Consider the following 19,882-nt stretch of genomic DNA (forward strand, 5'->3'; position numbering starts at 1 on the left):
TCCCCACAAGAGTCAATTAAGACAGTGAGTGCTACTTGGAGGCTGCCATAGGACGTTTAATCATTACTTATTTGAATCCTAGGTGCTTTGATGAGTGACTGGTCATTTTTAAAGCATGCCTGCATCAGCCTGTAAGAAGTTACTATATTCCAGGATCAGAACACATTTGCTAACATATGTATCAGGTGATGAGGACTGACCGTATGTTTTTCCCACCACTGCAGACAGGCACATCCATGCAAATGAAGCCACCCATCAAGGTCACCTTTTCTTTGGATGACCTGGTTTCAGAATCACAGTCTACCATATTAAACGTTGATGTTTGGTAAGAACCAGGTTTCCATTTCCCTTCCTCGATGAGGTGCTTGCAAGAACCCACGGAAACAGGCCCGACGCACAGGTTCTGATCATCTGGGAAAGTGATTTCAGTCACTGCCCTCTGCTCCAAATCCTGCACGTGGTATGTATTTTATAATCCAGCTCCTGATCATACTGGATTCTGCTCTAGAGTACTTTACCAAGGCCAACTTTCAAAGCAGCCTCGGCGAAACCAGCGTGGTCTACAGGCTGAAAATCCTAAGTGTAGCAGTGCCTAGAAGGAAAGAGAGTGCTGCAGGCGGGAAGACAAGAGCATAAGCAGGAGGTGACACAAAATCTGTGAAAACACTTTCGGAAAGTGATGGGCTTGGGGGAAGAGTGCACAGAAATAAACAACACATCCCAATAATTTAATGGCAGAGCTAGAAGAGAACATTTACAACTATTCCAGGACTCTCCAACAAAAAGCTGTTCCTGGACACATAGGCATTCATAATAATGATAACTCTCAGGCAACAGCTCTGGCTTGTGCACATGGTCACGATGCCTTTCACATAGCCTGGGAAGAGTGAGAAGAGGGCAAAAGAATGTCTAAGAGGCATCTGGACAGCACATAGCAAACAAAAGGCTGAATACTCCTCCACAGAATGCCATTAAAAGAACGTTTATCTGTTACAAAGTCACATTTTTCATTTTTCTGCCTCCTGAAGTCAGCAATGCTGGAGGAGGTCTAGCAGAATCCGCCCTCCAGGATGAGGACAAATGGGGAACATGCAGCTCAGGAATGTCCCTTCAGGGAGCCAATGGGAGGACTGGCTGAAGCCCTCCTACCCATTTGGACCGTAAACATACACATCAGATTTTGATCGTAGTTGCTAGGTTGCCACCAATTTTACTCCATATTGAAATTATGTCCTCCTGCAACCGCCTGAAACCTCCTGAAATACAGACACACAGATCTCCCCAAGCACGAACTGTTCCCCCAACACGACCAGGATGGCATCCTCCCCATAACGGGGTGCCAAGCCCTCGCGCAGCCAAGTAATCTACTTGCCACCATTTTTATTTGCTAATTCCCTCCGACACAGGTTTCTTTCTTTCTTTGAAGAGATAAAAGTCACCTGTCAGATTCTAGGGAGGTACTGTGTTGCTGTAAAACACCCAGAACCGCTCCATAGAGGCCAAGGTACCAATCTGTTCACAGCTGTGAGCTGATGAGCCCACCAGGAGTTTCCTGGAGCACCAGCAAATGTGGTTGTACCGCAGGGGATGCTCGGTGGGTCCAGGGACAACACAACAGTCTTCCGCTTGCTGCTGTTCGGACACACCTCATTCCATTGCTTCCTTCTCACCATCTTTCTACGTGTTGTTTTCATTCTGATCATGGTCCCCACAATTATCTCTCAAGAACTTGAACTTGTTCATCTTCTTGCTGTTGCTGCCACCACTGCCTCACAGAGTGAATCTATCACTTCTTACGTGATAATATACAGGGCTGGTTTCGGGGGGGTGTGAAACTGGGCATAAGGCCCTGTGCTTAGAAGGACTCCCGTTGTCATCTTGAAATTCTTAATGTTTTGAATGCGAGAGCCTACTCCTTTATTTTTGCGTTGGACCCCACAAATTACATAGCCAGTCCTGAAAATATTTCAAATAGCTTCATGTCCCCATTCTTTTGGATATTGTTTTTATCTGACCTGATTTGGGGCATTTCAGCCATCCCGGTTGTTCTTTGACTTTTGTTCCCAGAACTCACCACAGACTCTACATATGGTCCAGACAGCAGGATGGATACGGATGCCTCAAACCCTGTTCTGATTGTTTCCCAAGATTGTGTGAATTATTTTTAGTAATGGAAACCAATTATTGTGTACTATGTGACAGGCATTATATGTTAAGCATGTTACATGTGTTATCTTATTTAATCTTCACAACCCTCCTCATTAAGAAACATATTTATTCCAGTTTGCAGATAAGAAAACTGTGGCTTGGAAAGGTTACATAACTTGTTTTAAGATCACATGGTTATAGGGTGGCAGAGAATTCAACCGCAGGTCTGACTGACTTTTACACCATGCGCTACTGTGGTTTCTCCCAAGTTATTAAAGATACTTACAGTTTGGGAAGCTAGAGGCAGCTTCCCAAATATTGAGCTGTTAGCCAATGCCGATCTTACCGCCAACTAATTTTGATCTGTGGTGATTCAGTTGGAGTCTCTTTGGATGCTGAGGTGCTGCCACATGGCCATTTCTTTCTCCAGATTCACGCTGTTAGGTTCTTTCCTGAGGTTCCCTCCACAACCCCCACCCCAGCTTAGCCTCTGTATTATTTTCCAATTTCTGCTCTAACAAATTACCACACATTCAGAGGTTCAAAAATACAAATTTAAAATGATGATGAAAGGAGACTTGACTTTTGGTGGTGAACACACAATATAATATACATGCTGTATTGTACAATCATCACCTCAAACCTATATAATTTTATTAACCAATGTCATCCCAATAAAGTCAATAAAATTTTTTTAAAATGACAAATTTATTATCTAACAATTCTGGAGGGTAGGAGTCTGAAATGGTCCTTGTTAGGCTAAAATGAAGGTGTGAGCAGACATGTGTTCCTCCCGGAGGCTCTGGGAGAAATCTGCTCTCTCCCTTTCCCATCTTCTCGAAGCTGCCGCATTCCTTGACTCATGGCCGTGTCACTCCGGCCACTGCCTCTGTCATCGTGTCTCCTCTGACTCTGACCCTTCCACCTCCTTTTAAGAACCCCGTGATTACACTGACCACCTGGATAATCCACAGCAATCTCCCCGTTTTAAGGTCCGATTGGTAACCTTAAGCCCATCTGCAATTTTAATTCCCCCTTGCCATGTAACATAATGCATTCACAGGGTCCAGGGATTAAGACATGGACATCCTTAGGGGCCCGTTACTCTGCTCAGCCTAGCCTCCCTCCCCACCCCTCTCTCTCACGCAAGCACACAGCTCCCCATGTGACCTGGATTCCAGGACCTTCTCTAGCCTGCTCACCTTCCTGTGGATGCACTCTGGTTCTTCTGTGCTCAGCTGATAAACATTTATAGAGCACCTATTATGTGCCAGGCATTTTGCTAGGGGCAGGGGATCCCAAGAAGAGGGACACAGTCCCTGCACGGAAGGAGTTCACGTTTTGGTTGAGCTGACAGAAAAATCATGAAAGACAAGAAAATATGACAATTACCGAGACAAAAGAGAACACAATAGGTGAAGAGGCACTCAAGACCTGGTTTTGGGGCAGAGAGGGATATGCATAGATATATTCCTATGACAGATCCACAAAATCAAGACAGTAGGATTCATCATGGAAAATGAGGATCTGTGATCTTAGGAGTTTCCAAAGTGTCAATGCCCAGCGATGCCAGGCAGAGCTGGGTGCTCAGACACAGCAGCTCAGGAACACACAGACTTCCCCCTGTGCTCCTGAAGGCTGGCTTCAGCAGGGGGTTGGGGGCAGCCGGCAGGTACTCATTACCAAGATGAGGCGGATCCCTGCCAAATGGAAGAAGCTATTCACAGTATTCAGGGGCATGGGCTCGTCCCAGGGGGTTGACCCTCTCATTTCCCCAGTCTGAGGCTGACCTAAAAGGTCTTATTTTGAAAGCTGGAAAGGGAAGAGACTGCTAGATTAAATAAGATGCAGTTTAGTTCCTTTCTACATCTCAAATGTGGAGTCTGAGGAGGAGCTAGAATTTGTGGGCTTTAAATGACTTGTATTTGTTTTAGATGCTATGTCATAACCCAGGAGCCTACATGTCCCTGGTGATTGACCTTTGTTCCTACCTGTTGGCCATTTTGTAACTCTTATCACAGAAACCCAGAAGCTATCATCTGGGTCTGCATGTTCCTGCCACAGACAGTTCCAAGAACCGGGGGCCTCGTTTCCAGCTCTGTACTGAACTCTACTGCCTGCTTTCAGAAACACATGCACATGCATGCACGCGCACGCATGCATACACACACACACACACACACACACGTTTCCTGTTTAACCTTCTCTACTTCTCACAAACGAGGCTCTTTTAACACACACACAAATTTCCTTTCCAGTGGCACGTAACCAGTATGCTACTTCAATGCGACTGAATTCATATTAAATCAGGTGACTTTGTGAATTTACTAGTGCCTGGAAGGCTTTAAAGTGGGCCACAGGTGTTCCTGGACATTGAATTTCGCTCCTCATAACAACTCTGCGAAACACCTGTCCTCTATGGGCGGGGTCCATTAAGCCCTAAAGGCCTTTAAACCCAAAGTCCCCTTCTGAGAATGTTGACTAAATGGGGACTTTTCATTTTGTACTATGTAGAATATGGTAAACACCACCCTTCATCTACTAAAGACTAAACCAGGGATCAGTTGTACTCTCTGCTTTTAGCCCCACATCTGCTATGGAGGCCTCATCCTGAAACCTCCAGTGGCATGGCATCACCTCCCAAGGCAACTTCCATCTTTGGTCTGTCTGAGGGCCAGACCAAGAGGTTTAGAGATTCCCCTAGTGGGTCTCCAACAGGGCCCGGAGAAAACACAGTGCCTTTAAGGGGCCTGGCATGGGCCCATTACAGGTTCTCTGTATTGGAAACAGCCAAATCTTTTCTCCTGGACAGTAAGAATGACATGGAGTCAAAGAAAAGGTGCATCATCGAATCCAATGTCATTTCCCCCCCAAATAATGCACCAGGCCTGCTCTTTATTCCAATCCTCAAAGTACTGGGGCTTAAAGTGACTGTGGCTAAAGAAGGCATAGTCTTGGACCTTTCCAATAATCCTCCATTAATGAAGGGAATATGGGTGCTTTTCCTCCCTGAAAATTTAGGACATCAAACTAATTTAGAAGTCTAATTATTATGCTCATTCTAAAGGTAAAGACATGGGGTCTCAGAAAGATTAAGCAATACACAAGTTCTCCTGGCTAGGAAGTGGTCCTAGCTATGGATTTTGGTTAATTAAAAATGAAACAAGAACCTAAGTGAAATTTTTAAAAGTTATTTAAAACTAAATAATAAATTTAAAAATTGTATTGTATGGACTTTAGATAACAAAAACAAAACCCTATAAGAAGGCTTGAATGTCCAGGGAATTATGCTGAGCAGAAGAAACCATTTCCAAAGGTTACATACTATATGATTCTATTCATATAACATTCTTGATATGACATTTTAGAAAGGGAGACTAGATCAGTAGTTGACGGGGGTTAGAGACAAGGACGGGGTTGGAGGGGTGGTCAGCAGGCCTGACTCTCCTCTGGGTGGTATGGAGCCCGTTGCCCCTGGGACTGGGGAGGTCGAACAAGCTTTAGATCCAATGTTCTTTGAGCCAACATACAAGAAAGCCTTGGCCTCCAGGGCACTTTCTTGACTTACTGTCCACCTTAGAGAAGTGAAGTTGAAAGTTTTTCACATGGTTAGTGTGATCTTAGGATTCATAGGCACAGACACTTGCCTAGGCATAAAGAACACTTACGGCAGCATGGTGCTGCAGAAGGTCACTGGGCTCTCAAGGGATGGCGAAGCCTGACGACAACCTGGAAACCATCGCATCTGTTTTGTGGAGTCAGAACGACCAGATGGCTTGGGAAGTGGCGCCTGAAAAAAATGAGCAGCTCCAGCTTGGTCCAGCTCGGTCCAGCTCAGTTCCTTCTGAGCTGGTGACAGTTCCTAGCCAACAGGCTAATGGCAAGGGCAGAGATGTACATGAAGTTTTGTGCGCAGTTCAAGAGAGGAGTGAAGGGAAGGGACAACGCAGTACGTGCGGGATTCACAGCCTGAACAGGCTGTGTCTGGATTCTGCCCTAGACATGGTGAGGCTCTGAGTTAAGTCTCCTAGGCTCTCTGAGTTTCTGATTCCCCGTTTGTAAAATAGGGCAACCAGCCCCTGCCCAGCCTGTTATCAGGTTGAGGGGAACAAATCGAACTCCATAAGCAAAAAGTGTTTTTGTAGACATTTCTGTTCTATACAAATGCAATGATTAGTAATGTGATTTGGCAAGATTCCTACCAGTGGTCTCTAAATAATTTCCGTAGCTGTAATTTGGCAAGTTATTTAATTCAGTGTGAAGGCTGGTGGGTCATGACCCTCAAGGATTGCATCTCTAAATGATCAGGTGCTACACTCACCATGAGTTCATGGATGGGGTCAAACAACAGGAGAGGAAGGGTGCACGATGGGCCACATTAGTTTATGCAACCTTTTTACTTGGTGACTCCTTGGCCCAAAGCTATAGATGTAGGAAAACTTTAATAATGAATGATCATCTAATTTGGTAAGGGTTTTTTCCTCCTTTCCCACTTAGGTAATTTGGTAATTGTCTAAGTTTGGACATTTAGACAGGAGAGGAGAGGGGACAATCACTATGGGTGATAGTCTAGCCAGTTAACCACTGGGAGGGAGGCAGTTAACATTGAGTTAAGAACCTTCCACGAGAAAGGTGGCATAATGTGATAGAAGGCCTCAGGACTCAGCTAGCTCTGTGGGTCCCCTCGCTTTATCCTCTCTGAGCCACGGTTTCCTCACCTGTAAAATGACACTGACAACAGAGCTCTCCTCATAGAATTACCCTGAGAACTAAATGAGGTAAGAAGATATGAAACAAATGGCACAGAATAGAAACACAAGAATTTGTATCCTGTTTTATTTTCTCAAAGAATAGGAAGAAGATATCCCAACTCCTTTAAAGTATCTCCTTGTGCTTGTTTTTTCAGAGTGAATGAAAATAGGAGTCTTGGATAGCTAAGCTTATCCTCTTTGTAACTCCTAGAAACGCAGGTTATTGAGCTTGGGATTTAGAATCAAACATAGATTCATAAGCATGCTCCACCAATTACAAACACTGTGATCTTAAACACATTAATCCGTCCTAATCTCAGTCTCAAATATAAAATAGAGTTTAATACTATCTACAAATACAGTTGTTTATTTAGCAAGTTAAATAGGACAGTGTCTTACACACAGTCTGAATTCAATAAACGGTTGTTCTCATCATAAGCTTCTTGGGTGTGGCAGGAGTGCACAGTGAAATGGAAGACAGTGTCCACAGACATCGCTGTTATTTTTCATAATCAACAGCAATCAGTGGCTCCATCTGTGCAGTACTTTATTCCCACTGGAGTTCGAAGATAGTTCACACTAAAGGTTCCAGGGGTGTGGGGGAACCAACAGAGTGGTGTGACTGCCAAAAAACAATGGATATAATTCCAATACCATACCTGCAGGACCGGATAACATTTAAATTGGACATGAACAGGTCGGACAGCATGCCAAAGGGAGCCACCTGGGTGGGAAAATGGCTGGAAAGGTGCCACACAAGGAATGTTTGAAGGACTAGGACACGAGAAACCTAAGTACAAATAAACCAATATTTTAAGGGCTGAGATGTGAAAGGATGACTTCATTTATTATATCATTTCCTGGAGGGCAGAACTCAGACCAATGGATAGAAGTTACCTGAGGATAAATTTCAGCTCCATACAACGAATTTTATGACAATGCAGTCGTTCCATGGCAATGCAGCTGTCCATCAGTGGAACATGCTGTCCAAGGGAGGAGGACCTGAGTCCCAAAATCTCTGGGGGATGCAGAGGGGAGGAGAGGCTGGGCTAGACATCCCCTAAGGTCTTCACAACTCTGCGATTCTGTCGCATGAGAGGCCCACAACGCCACCAGCAGCAGTAGTCTTGTGTTAGCGAGTCATTTATGTGAACCTTTTTCTTCACTGTGTTAACTTGGGAGCATCACAATAGGAGAGAAAAGAAAAATATCTTTCTAAACTTAGTATTAGCTATAGTTACTACTGTAGATAAGAGGTCCAACATGCATATTCAGCAATTACGTATTGCTCATGCACTCTAAGGTGGGTACCTGAAGTGCCAAACCAACCTCTTTTTTGTTACATTTTTCACTCCAACAATATTGTAGAAAAAGGAAGCTTTAATTACTACTAACATGCAAAAATTAATTTTTAGGTAAAAAAAAAAGCTTTCATCTCATGCACATTATTTAATACCACAAACCTCAGTTTCCTTACCTATAAAACAGGAATGATAGTGATATTTACCTAAAAGAACTGCTTATTCATTCATTCAACAAATATTTGAGCACCTATTATGTACCAAGCCTGGTTCTACATGCTGGGGGCTTGTTTTATTGAGCTAAAAAACACAGTTTTCATGGAGCTTACATTCCTGTGGGGAGGGGGTAGCACGAAACAGTAAAGTGAAGTGTTAGTGTGAACATACTAGGTAGAAGTATTATGAGAAAACAAAGCAGGAAAATGGAGAGGCATGGGAAGGCAGTTCTGTGAAAGGATTAGGCATGACAATGCAGGTCAAAGTTACAGCACAGGCAGGTTCAACAGAAAGTCTTCAATGTTGGCTGTTATTACCATGAGGACTTCTGGCTTTCAGGACCTAGAGTTCAATGCATCATCCCACCCCAAATTATTCAACAAGTATGTGTATTCAAAGTCAAAACCAAAAGGAAGTGGATCCTGAACAGTGGTTCAGGTGGAAGAAAGGAGTTAAGTGAAAATGTCATGACTTTGGGGTTCTGGCATTGACTCCTCTAGGCAAGGATGCTCAAAAAAACCTGTAGAAAATTTAGAAGCACAGAAACTGGGGCTTGAACTACATTACATCAGGTAAGTCACCTAACTTTTCTAAGCATTAGTTTTTGACCAGGGTGGTTTCAACACTTTGCAATAACATATGTAAAACTCTGGGCACACAGCAACACAGTTAGCTTTACATTATTACTGTCAAACACCCCCCCAAAAAAACCTCTCATCTGACTCTTTAAGAGATGTTCAGTGTGTTCAGAATGAAAAAACCAGGCAGTATCCCTCAGGAGGGAACATTCCATGATCACATGTTGCTAGGAGTTGGACCAAGGTCACTTGTTATGAGAACAAACCAGGAAAACATAAGGAAATGTTCAACTGATTAAATGCTCAGTCCAGTGCTCAACCTTGCTAGCTCCTTGGCTGCAATCTTCGGAATTCCAGAAGATGCAAACAAAGACATACTGATTCACTCGCAACAGTTCTTGTACAAACCTGAGGATGTAGCCAACAAGCAGTCCTAAAGGATTTATGAAGTGTGCTTCTCTCCACAGAGCCTGCGAGTCCAGGAGATACACAGGCTCCCTTTAATCAGCCCTGTTTTCCCAGAGACCTCTGTGGCATGGTCCTTCTGCTTCTTACCACTCTGGCTGGGAGTCTTGGGAAATGAGAATTTAAGTTGTTCTGTGCTGAACTTTTTCTCATAGGGAGAGCTTTGCAAGGAAGGGGCTCTTTCTGCTTTCCCAGAAGGGGGAAAGCAAAACTTACATCCTTATCAGACCCTTTTCTGGAAATTCTGAAGTAAATGAAATCTTTGGGATATTTATTGGTGTTAGTGCAGTTTCCACTAGCCCTCTCAACACAAGGGGATGCTATTTCTAGAACTGGAAGTCCCTCCTCCCAAGCACTCTACATACCACAGTAATACCTACTCTACTGTTAGGGGGCTTACAGGCAGATCTCAGCCCCTTCTAAGGGTAGCTGTGACAGACCACCTGGCACTTCAAATGGAGGAAAGAGGCATCAGTCAACAAGGAGGTCAATTTTGTTGGGTGTAAGTCAGTGCTTCACTAAGTATCCATGGTGAAGGACCAGTTTGTTCTCACTACCAATCCATCATAGTCTAATGCTTTTATAAAACACAATAAAAATTAACTGCTAGAAAAAAATTTAAAGACATAAAATGCAAGCCAATGTTTTTATTACTAGACCCAACAGACATAAAATTATTCTGACAAATTGCTATAAAAACTTCCAATGTTTACTCACAACTTCTGTATTTAATCTGGTCATGGACTACAACACTGATCTCAGTCGCTGTTTAGTCACAAACATTTACTTGAAACAAAACACAAAGCCAATTTACCCCTTTCTCTATGAAATAAGATGATATATTTAATGCAGTGTCTGGCACAACGTAATCACTCACTCAGTATTGGCTATTACTATTGCTATTGCCTCCAGGCTGGTGAGAAAAGGAGTAAACATTAGCCGGGAGACTGAGATGTAGATCCAAGTTCTACTCTGTTCCTGCTGGCCTTGGACAAGTCTCTTTGCCATTCTGGACTTCAGTTCTAAAATTTACAATACATAATAAAATGATCTGGAATCTAGATCAGTGACTTAGGAACTTAACTTAAACCACAGTGAAAAATACATTTGTGTCCCAGTACACAAACTCACAAACATGCAATCAAGCAAACGACTTAGTCATCCTTATTACATCCCATGTACTTTGTTATTTTGTATCCTATTTTATTTTTTAAATGCTGGCCCAAACACATTTAATTGATTTCAACTAAATCAGTTTTTCAGTTTGAAAAACACCAGACCAAATGACCTCTAGGATTTCCATCCTTGCTGGTATATTGATGGGACTAACAACTAGTAAGTAGGTTTCTGTTGGTTATTTACGACTTAATTTATAGATAGGACCAGCATTATTAAAGGCAAGTACATCTACAGGTTTTAATTTTTGTGTTCTACATTGTTATATTCTTAGTGAGTCTCTTGGTCACAAAGAATGGCAGAAGACATGCGTGTCTTGGCCTCACACCACTGTATGATAACCTAGAGGTATCATTGGAATAATCTCTATCTACCCTCATACAACTTTTCTTCAGCCAAATGTGCCAGAAGTCCAGTTACAAGAAATTCATGGACACAGACAGCAATGTGGTGGTTGCCAGAGGGAAGGAGGTGGGAGTGGAAGGGGCCTAATACATGGTGACGGAAGATGGTCTGACTTGTGATGGGTACGTAGTACAATACGCAGACCTAGTATCATGGGAATGTCCACTTGAAACCTATATGACCTTATTAACCAATATCATCCCAGGAAATTTAATTTTAAAATTACAATAAAATAAAATAAATTTCCTTATTGGATTATGCTGTCTGGCTCAATTGCCTTCTGCTTTCTGGAGAAAGGCAAGGGGACAGTAGTGGGAGTCAAAAGACCACTGGAAGTGTTAGGACTGTGTTGTTATTTCCATTCCTTCACACATTTTTAGTAGCAGGTGGAGGGACTTTCTGGGAAAGTAAACGCTGACGTGCAACCTCCTTCCTGAAGGGATATTTTATAATCCTTCTCCCCATTTAATGAATAATTTTAACTGTTCTGAATTCAACTCAGTGAGGAATAAAAACATAAAACTATTTTACACCCAGTAACTTTGACTTTTGTGTTCTAACTTCCTCTCTTCTTTCGAGTAGTAAGAACATCTCAGTTGCCCTATTACCAGCTAAGCGTTTCATTTTGATTAAGACTTCAATCTCATATTTAATATAAAGCTCTGCACCTGTCTCCCCGAGGTGAGGCTTGAGGCCCTGGGGCTTGGGGGAGGGGGAGGGGGTGGTGAGGTGGTCTCTTGTCTCCCACCCCTCCCCTTCTCCCTGAGCTTATTCTCTAGAACTATCACAGTGAATTTGAGAGCTGGTTCTGTTAAAATGCAATCTTTGAAAAATGCTCTGCAAGAAAATGCTGGCTCACTTTTTCATGAAGTTCAAGAGAGTCCCTCTGTGAATCACCCCACCTTGGTGGGGGCGAGTTTTCATACTGGCCAAAGGCCCGTAAGTCAGATACCGTCCATATCTTGGCTCACTCCAGGGCACCTCTGTTAATTCCTTGTTGAGATGCACTGATGGGTTCAGTCATGTGTTGAAGGAGCGGGGCAAGAGCTGCTCTACTGTGGGACACTAGCCAGAAAGCTTAAATCCCAAGACACCTTCTATGAATTCACTTGAGACCGCAGCATCCAAGAAACCTATCATCCTAGTCCAATCAAATGTGGCACCTTTCTTCCCACTCCATTCGTTAGCTTTGCAGGGTCTAGGCATAGGGAGCTCTTTCTCAGACACTGGCTCACCAGCTTTCAGACAAAAGATTCTCTCTCAATTCAATGTTCCCCTGAGGAAAGTTGCACCGAAGGTGACACCTCTCCCCTTACCTTACAACCCTCCTATATGGGGGTGAGGGACGAGGGCAATTGAAGGGCTGGCTCTGCCGAAATGACCCCTTTAGAAAAAGTGCTGTAGGAAAGTGACGGCCACAGAGCTGCAGTTCTCTGACCACAAAAGAGTGGGGATTTCAAACACCTTGTTTTAGCCCTAGGCTCTTCTCACTCATTTGTAGGAAACAGGAGAGACTCCACTTAGCAACTCGCTCTTTAGATTTCTATTGCAAGCTACGAGCCAGGTTCTGTGACAGGCTCGGGGAATATAGCAATGGAGAGAACCATGGTCCCAGCCCTCACGGAACTCACAGCCTAATGCGACGTGAAGAATACATCTCAATCTACATAATTCAATTATCACAAGTTCACTGAAGTGCAGGAGACTGGACATAGTTGGGGGTGTCAGGAAAGGGGGTTGAAAAATTGATACTTAACTAGAGAGTGAAGAATAAGAGATAACCAGGTGCAGTGAATGGTAAGGGTATCCCAAGAAAGAAATGCACGTGAGGTAGAAAGCATCTTGATTTCTAGGTCAAAGGTCAACTGGGTGCAGGAGATGGGACTTGGGAGGTAGGTATGAACCATCTGGGACCTCATGGGGCATAGTAAGGACAGTAGTCTTGATCCCAAAATAAAGCCATTAGAGGGTTTTAAAATAAAGTGGTGTCATGACATAATTTTCACTTTAAACAGGCAATTCTACCTGAATGGCTGAGATGGCATCAGATTTTGGCCGGAGTGGATGGAGGAAGATAGCACAGAGGATAATGTGTAAGTTTTTAAAGCACTTTTACAGATGTGGAGTCTAATTTCTTCTCAAAGCCTCACCTGCTAATCAACATTCAAGGACAAAGTTGAATTAATTTATGTTCATTTCTTATACTTTTTCTGTTCTGGACTCATAGCCTTGCTCTCCCACTTACCAGCGGTGTGTGTAACCCTGGTAAGGCAGGTTCTTCAATGTGCAAAGTAGAGAACTCTTCTACTCTTTGAGGATTTGAATTAGAATGAAATGAGTGCTTTGGTACAAGGGCACTCAACAAATATTGACTGGCCTTAAGCAAATAATCCTGTCAATTAAAAAAGAAAAAAGGTCTCTTCTAGCTATTTGCTACTATTACTTATACAAAATTCTACACATGCAAATTACACAAAGGATTGCACAAACTACCTACTAGAGGATGGCAAATTGTTATCGGATTAAATTGAGACCTGATGGGCGAGTCTGGATTTAGACAAAACAGAAATCGAGTGACAATAAATGAGAAAGATTCATGTGTAGACCTAACACTAAACATTACACTAGTAGACTAGTTTATAATGCTTTCTTTTACATAAAGGGTGTCTACATTCCTAATGACATAGCTTCCCAGAAATCTAGTCCTATCAATACAACTTCGAGAATTTCTGCCTTCCCAGAGGATCTACATCTATACACTAAAAATCCTGTATTCTAGAAAAGGGTCAGCAAATGTACTGCTGCTTCTCAATCTGATGCCTATGGCAGACACCAGGAGTGGATAACAGGTGGGCATGGACCGGCGGTTACAGCATTCCTTTCTGTGGAGTCCAGGTGTGGCCTCAGCAACATGCTCTAGGTACTACCCCAACTGACCCTAAGATACTCCCAGTCCAAAGACATTCAAAATTGAAAAAAGACAACCAAAAATAAGCAATGGCAGTCTAAGTAATATGCCTGGAATTGCATTTACAAAAAGAGTGGTACAAAGTAAAAACAAATTTCCCACTAAATTGGAACTGTTCTCTACATCTTCCTACTTCTTAATACCACTGTCCGTTTCTTCATAATTGCACGGAAAACAAGAGCAACAGTCCAAACGCTTACTTGATTTTCAATTTTGTGAATTGTTTTAACATGTATTAAACTAGGGGAATGTATAACAACCCCAAGCCCTTTCAATTTAAATATGAAGAACCCCAGCTGAGAATGTTCCAGGCACAAGTTCTCACACTTGGCATTTTCTTCCATAGGGAATCCTCATATTTCGAATATGGATGTAAAATACAAAGTGGCTTTTTGGTGCTCCCCATACTCTTGCTCACAGTTAATGAAGAATTCATGCAGTAAAAATTGACTGGTAATGGTGAGAGTGAATTGTCTTAGATGACGATTGTGTAAACATGGATGCAGTTTTAAGAAAACAATTTTTAAGGTAAAAGGTCCCCCTGTGTCAAGTATAGAAACCACCTGGAAAAAATAACAGTTTAAGAGTGGTATAGACAAATGTGTGGCACATTTATAATCGGCTGGTTTATCCAGAGAAGCTAAAAAATGTTCTAGGCACAGCACACTATTTGAAATGGTGCGGCAGGGAGAACTCTGTGTGGTGTGAACGAGGCAGAAGACTGCACTGAATCTGGTGGGGGCAGTTCCTGCAACTGAATCTGATTCCCAAAACATGACCTCAAGTAGGAGCTTTGTGATGAAGCAGACAGGACTACGAACGAATGCTTTTCACCCATGGCTCGTGAAACACGTGGGCCCTTAGAGACAGTTACTGCCATCCAGTTGTAGTCCATATGCTTTTAATTTCCTTTTCCTTCAAACTTAAACATAAAATAACAAACAGAAAAATCCTCATGGCCAAGAGCAAGCTATGGAATGCTCCTTTCAATGAGGCTAATGATACACGAGTTGCAAGGGTAATTAGAATGTTTTTTAAAACTTCAGCTTAAAAATGTAATGCTATTGTTTCAGTGTACTTCTACATTTCAAGGATAAATAATATACCACATTTGAATGCTGCTTTAGTCATCAAAATGGCTGTGTATATATTTATATGTTCATTTTTTACCACAACTCCAAAGAGGTGGAGCATGGTGAGGTCCAGAGAGTTGCTGCATTTCACCAGAAAAGGCTTAAAGCCATCAAGCGGTGCCCCATCATTTCATTTCTGGTTGAGGTCTTTTTCTAATTCTTTCAATACTTTCTCTGTTACAGTTTTCTTTATACCTCACAAAATTTTAAAGCTATGCTGTCAGAAACCTTGGAAATACCTCTAACAGTCCAGAAGAGAACTTCAAATGCCAAGGACATGGGAATTACATTTTAATTGCTTACACACAATAGCAATTATCTTCACCACTTAAGACCAAGAGAGCCATCAACTAAATCCTTTTGTTGGCTGTAATAGTGCCATTGTCCTGAAAAGCTTTTCTGGTGGTAAAAGAGACATAATTTACTGTTTCCACAAATTTTAAGAGCATGCTTCTGTCGCATTAAGTACATTCACACTGTTGTGAATCCATCACCATTCATATTCACGTTCTCCATCTTTCCCAATAATCATACCTATTCAACATTAACTTCTCAATCCCCGTTTTCTCCGGCCCTGGCAACCACCATTCCATTTTCTGGATCTATGAAGTAACTACTCTAGGTACCTCATACTCGTGGAATCACACAGTATTTGTCCTTTTGTGTCTGGCATGCTTTGCTTGGCATTATCAAGGTTTATCTATATTTTCAATGTGTTAGCTTTCTTCCTTTTTAAAGCTGAACCTTCCATTATATGTACATACATTTTGCTTATCTATTCACCCATCAATACACATTTGGGTAGCTTGTTTTTTGACTATTGTGACCAACGCTGCTGTGAACACTGGTATATAAGTATGTTTGAGATTTTTCATTTGTGTATATAATCGGAAGTGGAATTGTTGGATCATACGGTATTTCTATCTTTATTCTATTCTTCCCATTCTCACATACCTAAACTGAAGAATGCAACGAATATACCAACAGACTTCGTATGTTTTAATCTAAGCAGTGGAAAAACCCCATCAGATTTCTCTCGCATTACTCCTCGCTTAACTTGTCGAACACTTTACTTCTATGAACTGCCTCGAAGATGCTTAGGATTCCAGGTCAAGGCAAGCCTCCTGGAGCTCCTACAGCAGACTGAGCGTCAGTCTTCCCTATTGACAGGAAGTGGGACCCAGTATGGCTCCATCTGTAGAAATGGACTCAATTCTCACCTCGTAACACCCCACAGACTAGGGTGCGGATCCCGACATCAATGTCGGGTAAGTATGAAACCTAATTTTTTATGGAACTACTAACAGGAAAACAGGAAGATCAGGGAAGGTGGTGAAATGCTCATGGAGGCCAATGATTGCACAACACCTCACTCCCTGAAGCACTTTTTTCCACCTGCTATACTACTAAAAATCAGGAGTGTTTCAAATTACTTGAGAATTCACCGATCCCAGAACTTTCCTTTCTTAGAAGTTCTTCCAGGGTTTCTGTCAGAAATTCCTTTTCTGTTAAAGGAGCGGGGCTGGTGGGATAACACACAACTGGGCAGAGCCATTGCTCCTTATAATTAATCAAAAACGTAAGTCTAGCTGCAGTTTAGAGAAATTCTAAATATATGAAGACATGTGAAAGTACCAGGCCATCGTGTGGTCAATGCCGCGTGGAAAATAACAATTCAGGGACAAGCAGGTGTGGCTCAAGGGGTTACTTCTTCAGGAGCAAGAGGAGACGTGAGGATAAGAGTTGTGTGAATTGCCACTTGCTTCCTGTTCCCTTTTTTCCTTACTGTTTCAGTGAAGGACTTTATACTACTAATGGCCCAAGTCTAAGACAACGACTGGGCTGTGCTGATTAGTGGGTTAGGACTCTTGTATGTTAAAACATCACACGTTTTTCCCCTCATACTGGCTCTTGTCACCCTGTGGTAACTGGCAGGTCCAAGCAGGGCCTGACCTTCACAGGCCTTGTTCTCTGTGCCCAAGCACATGGGTCACACTGCTTTGGGTTCCTCACCAGTCAGCCATCCACAGGAGGCTCCCAGATATAGACATGAGCCTGGGAAAAGGTAAGAGATCCTTGTTTAGGCACTGAGCCTAAACTACATGAAATTACCTGAGCTTGCAGTCAGCTGCGATCTCACATATGATAAAGTCATGCACTTTGATTCTCACCTGATGCTGTCCATGTCTGAGGAGTCTTGGAAACCCTGGCTTCTCTAATGACCCCACCCCACAATACTGTCCCGAATAGGATGCAGGTTGAAGATGTGTGCTCTGTAAAATATCCTAGAGATGTCACTGCAAGGTGGTCCTTAACTAGTTGATAAAAATAATGTTTTATTTTCACGTAAAGGTGACACTAACAGCAATTACACAGGCATTCAACAGACACTTTTTAAAAAAAATAACAGTATATTTTAAACACTTATGTTCTTGGGGAAAAAAACGCTATGTCCATACCCATTCCTTAAACACAAAGACTGAATTTTATTCATCAATTACATCAGCGATTTTCAGCCACTCTGCCACAGAATTTTTAAAACATGCAATACCTGACTGCTGCAGTCAGGGGCACTGACCTCTTTTCCCTTTGATTATCCAATGAAAAAAATGACAACAGCCACACGATAGCTGTTCAGTGTCAATGAGTCAACATTATATCTATTTTTTGTCAGATGGGCCACAGAATTTTAGTAATTAGTTTGTCTGTGCCATGAGGTTGAAAACCGCTGAACTGTATCAATACTGTTCCACATGTATGGTTTTTTCCTTCTCCCTGTGTAAGTGGAATTTCACTTTGAACAGGTAATACTGACAAGTGCCAAGCCACTCTAATTAGGTTACCATTTACATTTATAAAAATGGCACAAACTTCTCTGAACTTCCCTCCCAAAATATTAATTCACACTCAGCACTTATCTCAGTCTCCTAAAAGTCCCAAAGATCATAATACAAGTCCACTCAGCACAAGTCTTCACACTGCTGTGCTAACTACCCAACTCCCTTTAACCCCGTGTTAAAAATAAGGCAAAGACAGATGGAAAAACATTCCCTTTGCACTGGGGTAAGTACAATAAAAGAACAGTGTGAGAGGGTTTCTGGATCCCTGCACCTGTTTCACATGCCTTTTTCATCTTCTGTCTTCCTTTCTGGGCACGATGGCTCCTTTGATGGAAGGCAAGATGGCTGCCATCCTTCAGTTATCACAGTACTGTACCTTTAGAATGGACAGCATCAGCACTGTGATAACTGAGCCAGGGCAGCCTGTCAGTCACTGTGCTGGCTGGCGGCGTCCTTTCCGGGTGACCGAATGGCTCCCTCTGAAGGCCCCCCCATGAAGTGAAAGACTAAAAGATCCCCTTCTGGTTCAAGATGAGGGAAGCAGAAGAAAAACTGCAAATGGTGATGCTGAAATAGTAAGAGGCCCAGCTGAACTATAACAGAATGAAAGACGAACACATGATTTATACACATTAAATGAGAATGAGCAAACACGATTATGCAGTAAGCTTTCCAGCTTGTTTCACAATGTATTTCTTCCATGCACAGATTCACTGACTCTATCCTCGACCTCATTCATGAAATAAATATTTATTGAGGGACTACAATGTTCCAAGACCACTTCTGGATGTTTAAGTAATTAAGATAAGTAAGACACGGCCCTTGCCGGGTGCCTCAGTTGGTTGAAGCACTGTCCCCTACCCCAAAAGTTTGTGGGTTTGATTCCCAGTCAGGGCACCTACCCAGGTTGTGGGTTCAATCCCTACTGAAAGAGCCTATAGGAGACAGCTGATTGATGTTTCTCTCTCTTTTTCCTTTCCTCTCTAAAATCAATAAAAAGCATATCCTCACGTGAGGATTTAAAAAAAAGAAAAAAAGGCAGACATGGTCCCTGCTCTCAAAGTTCTCCCAATCAAACAGCAATAATACTTCACTTCTGACAGTCAATAATTTTCTATGTACTATCTCATTTGGTTTTCACAAGAACCCTGTTGGGTTGCCAATGAATTATTAATTCATCAAAAAAGGATTCTGGAAATACATTAGATAGCATTAGCCCATTTTACAGATAGAAAATAACCTACAGAGGTTAGATATTTTACTGGAGACCATACCCTAAGTTATGGTGAACCTGGGCTCAAATCTATGTCTAATGACTGAGCCCAGGGCTTTTCTCTCTACCCCAACCTGGTCATTCACCTCCATCAACTGGATATTCAGACTGTACAATTTACAAACAAAAAGGTTTCTGAAAACATCCACTTTTTGCTTAAGATTTTTAGTTTTCTGAATATCTCATCTCATAAAGCAGAAACCAGTATGGGTTTTATGCTTTAAGACATGTACATTAGTAAAAAAAAAAAAAAGACATTGTTCTTGTTTTGAGGGCTAAGAATGTACTCGAATTGATGACACTGATAATTACGTATTTAGCACAGCACAGGGTGTTTTCCGCTGTAGTCGCTGTCAGTCCTACAATTGTGGTACAAGAATCACTGACAACCTTCGGAATGCCTTCTTTAAAAAATCAACATATACACATCACATGCTTTGAAATTACCTGTACCTTTTGAGATGTACCCTGAAGTCATTTCAGGGATGATTCTTACTTTTATTAAAAAAGGACAAAAAAGATTTTGAAATTGGAATTCAGGCTTTAGAATATGGACTTATTAAAACCATGATTCATTTGTTGTTTTTCCATATCAGTCATAAGTTCTCAAGTTATTTCACAATAGGTG

General features: G+C 42.1%; 1 pseudogene; it reads right to left on the minus strand.

Annotated features, from left to right (window-relative positions):
• Window positions 1–1,150: 1,150 nt before the first annotated feature.
• LOC129071071 (eukaryotic translation initiation factor 4E type 2-like) lies at window positions 1,151–2,810 on the minus strand (annotated as a pseudogene).
• Window positions 2,811–19,882: the final 17,072 nt, after the last annotated feature.

Source organism: Pteronotus mesoamericanus, unplaced genomic scaffold (genome assembly GCF_021234165.1).
Source record: "Pteronotus mesoamericanus isolate MK-2021 breed Mesoamerican mustached bat unplaced genomic scaffold, CSHL_Meso_final contig_105, whole genome shotgun sequence".
Taxonomy (NCBI): Eukaryota; Metazoa; Chordata; class Mammalia; order Chiroptera; family Mormoopidae; genus Pteronotus; species Pteronotus mesoamericanus.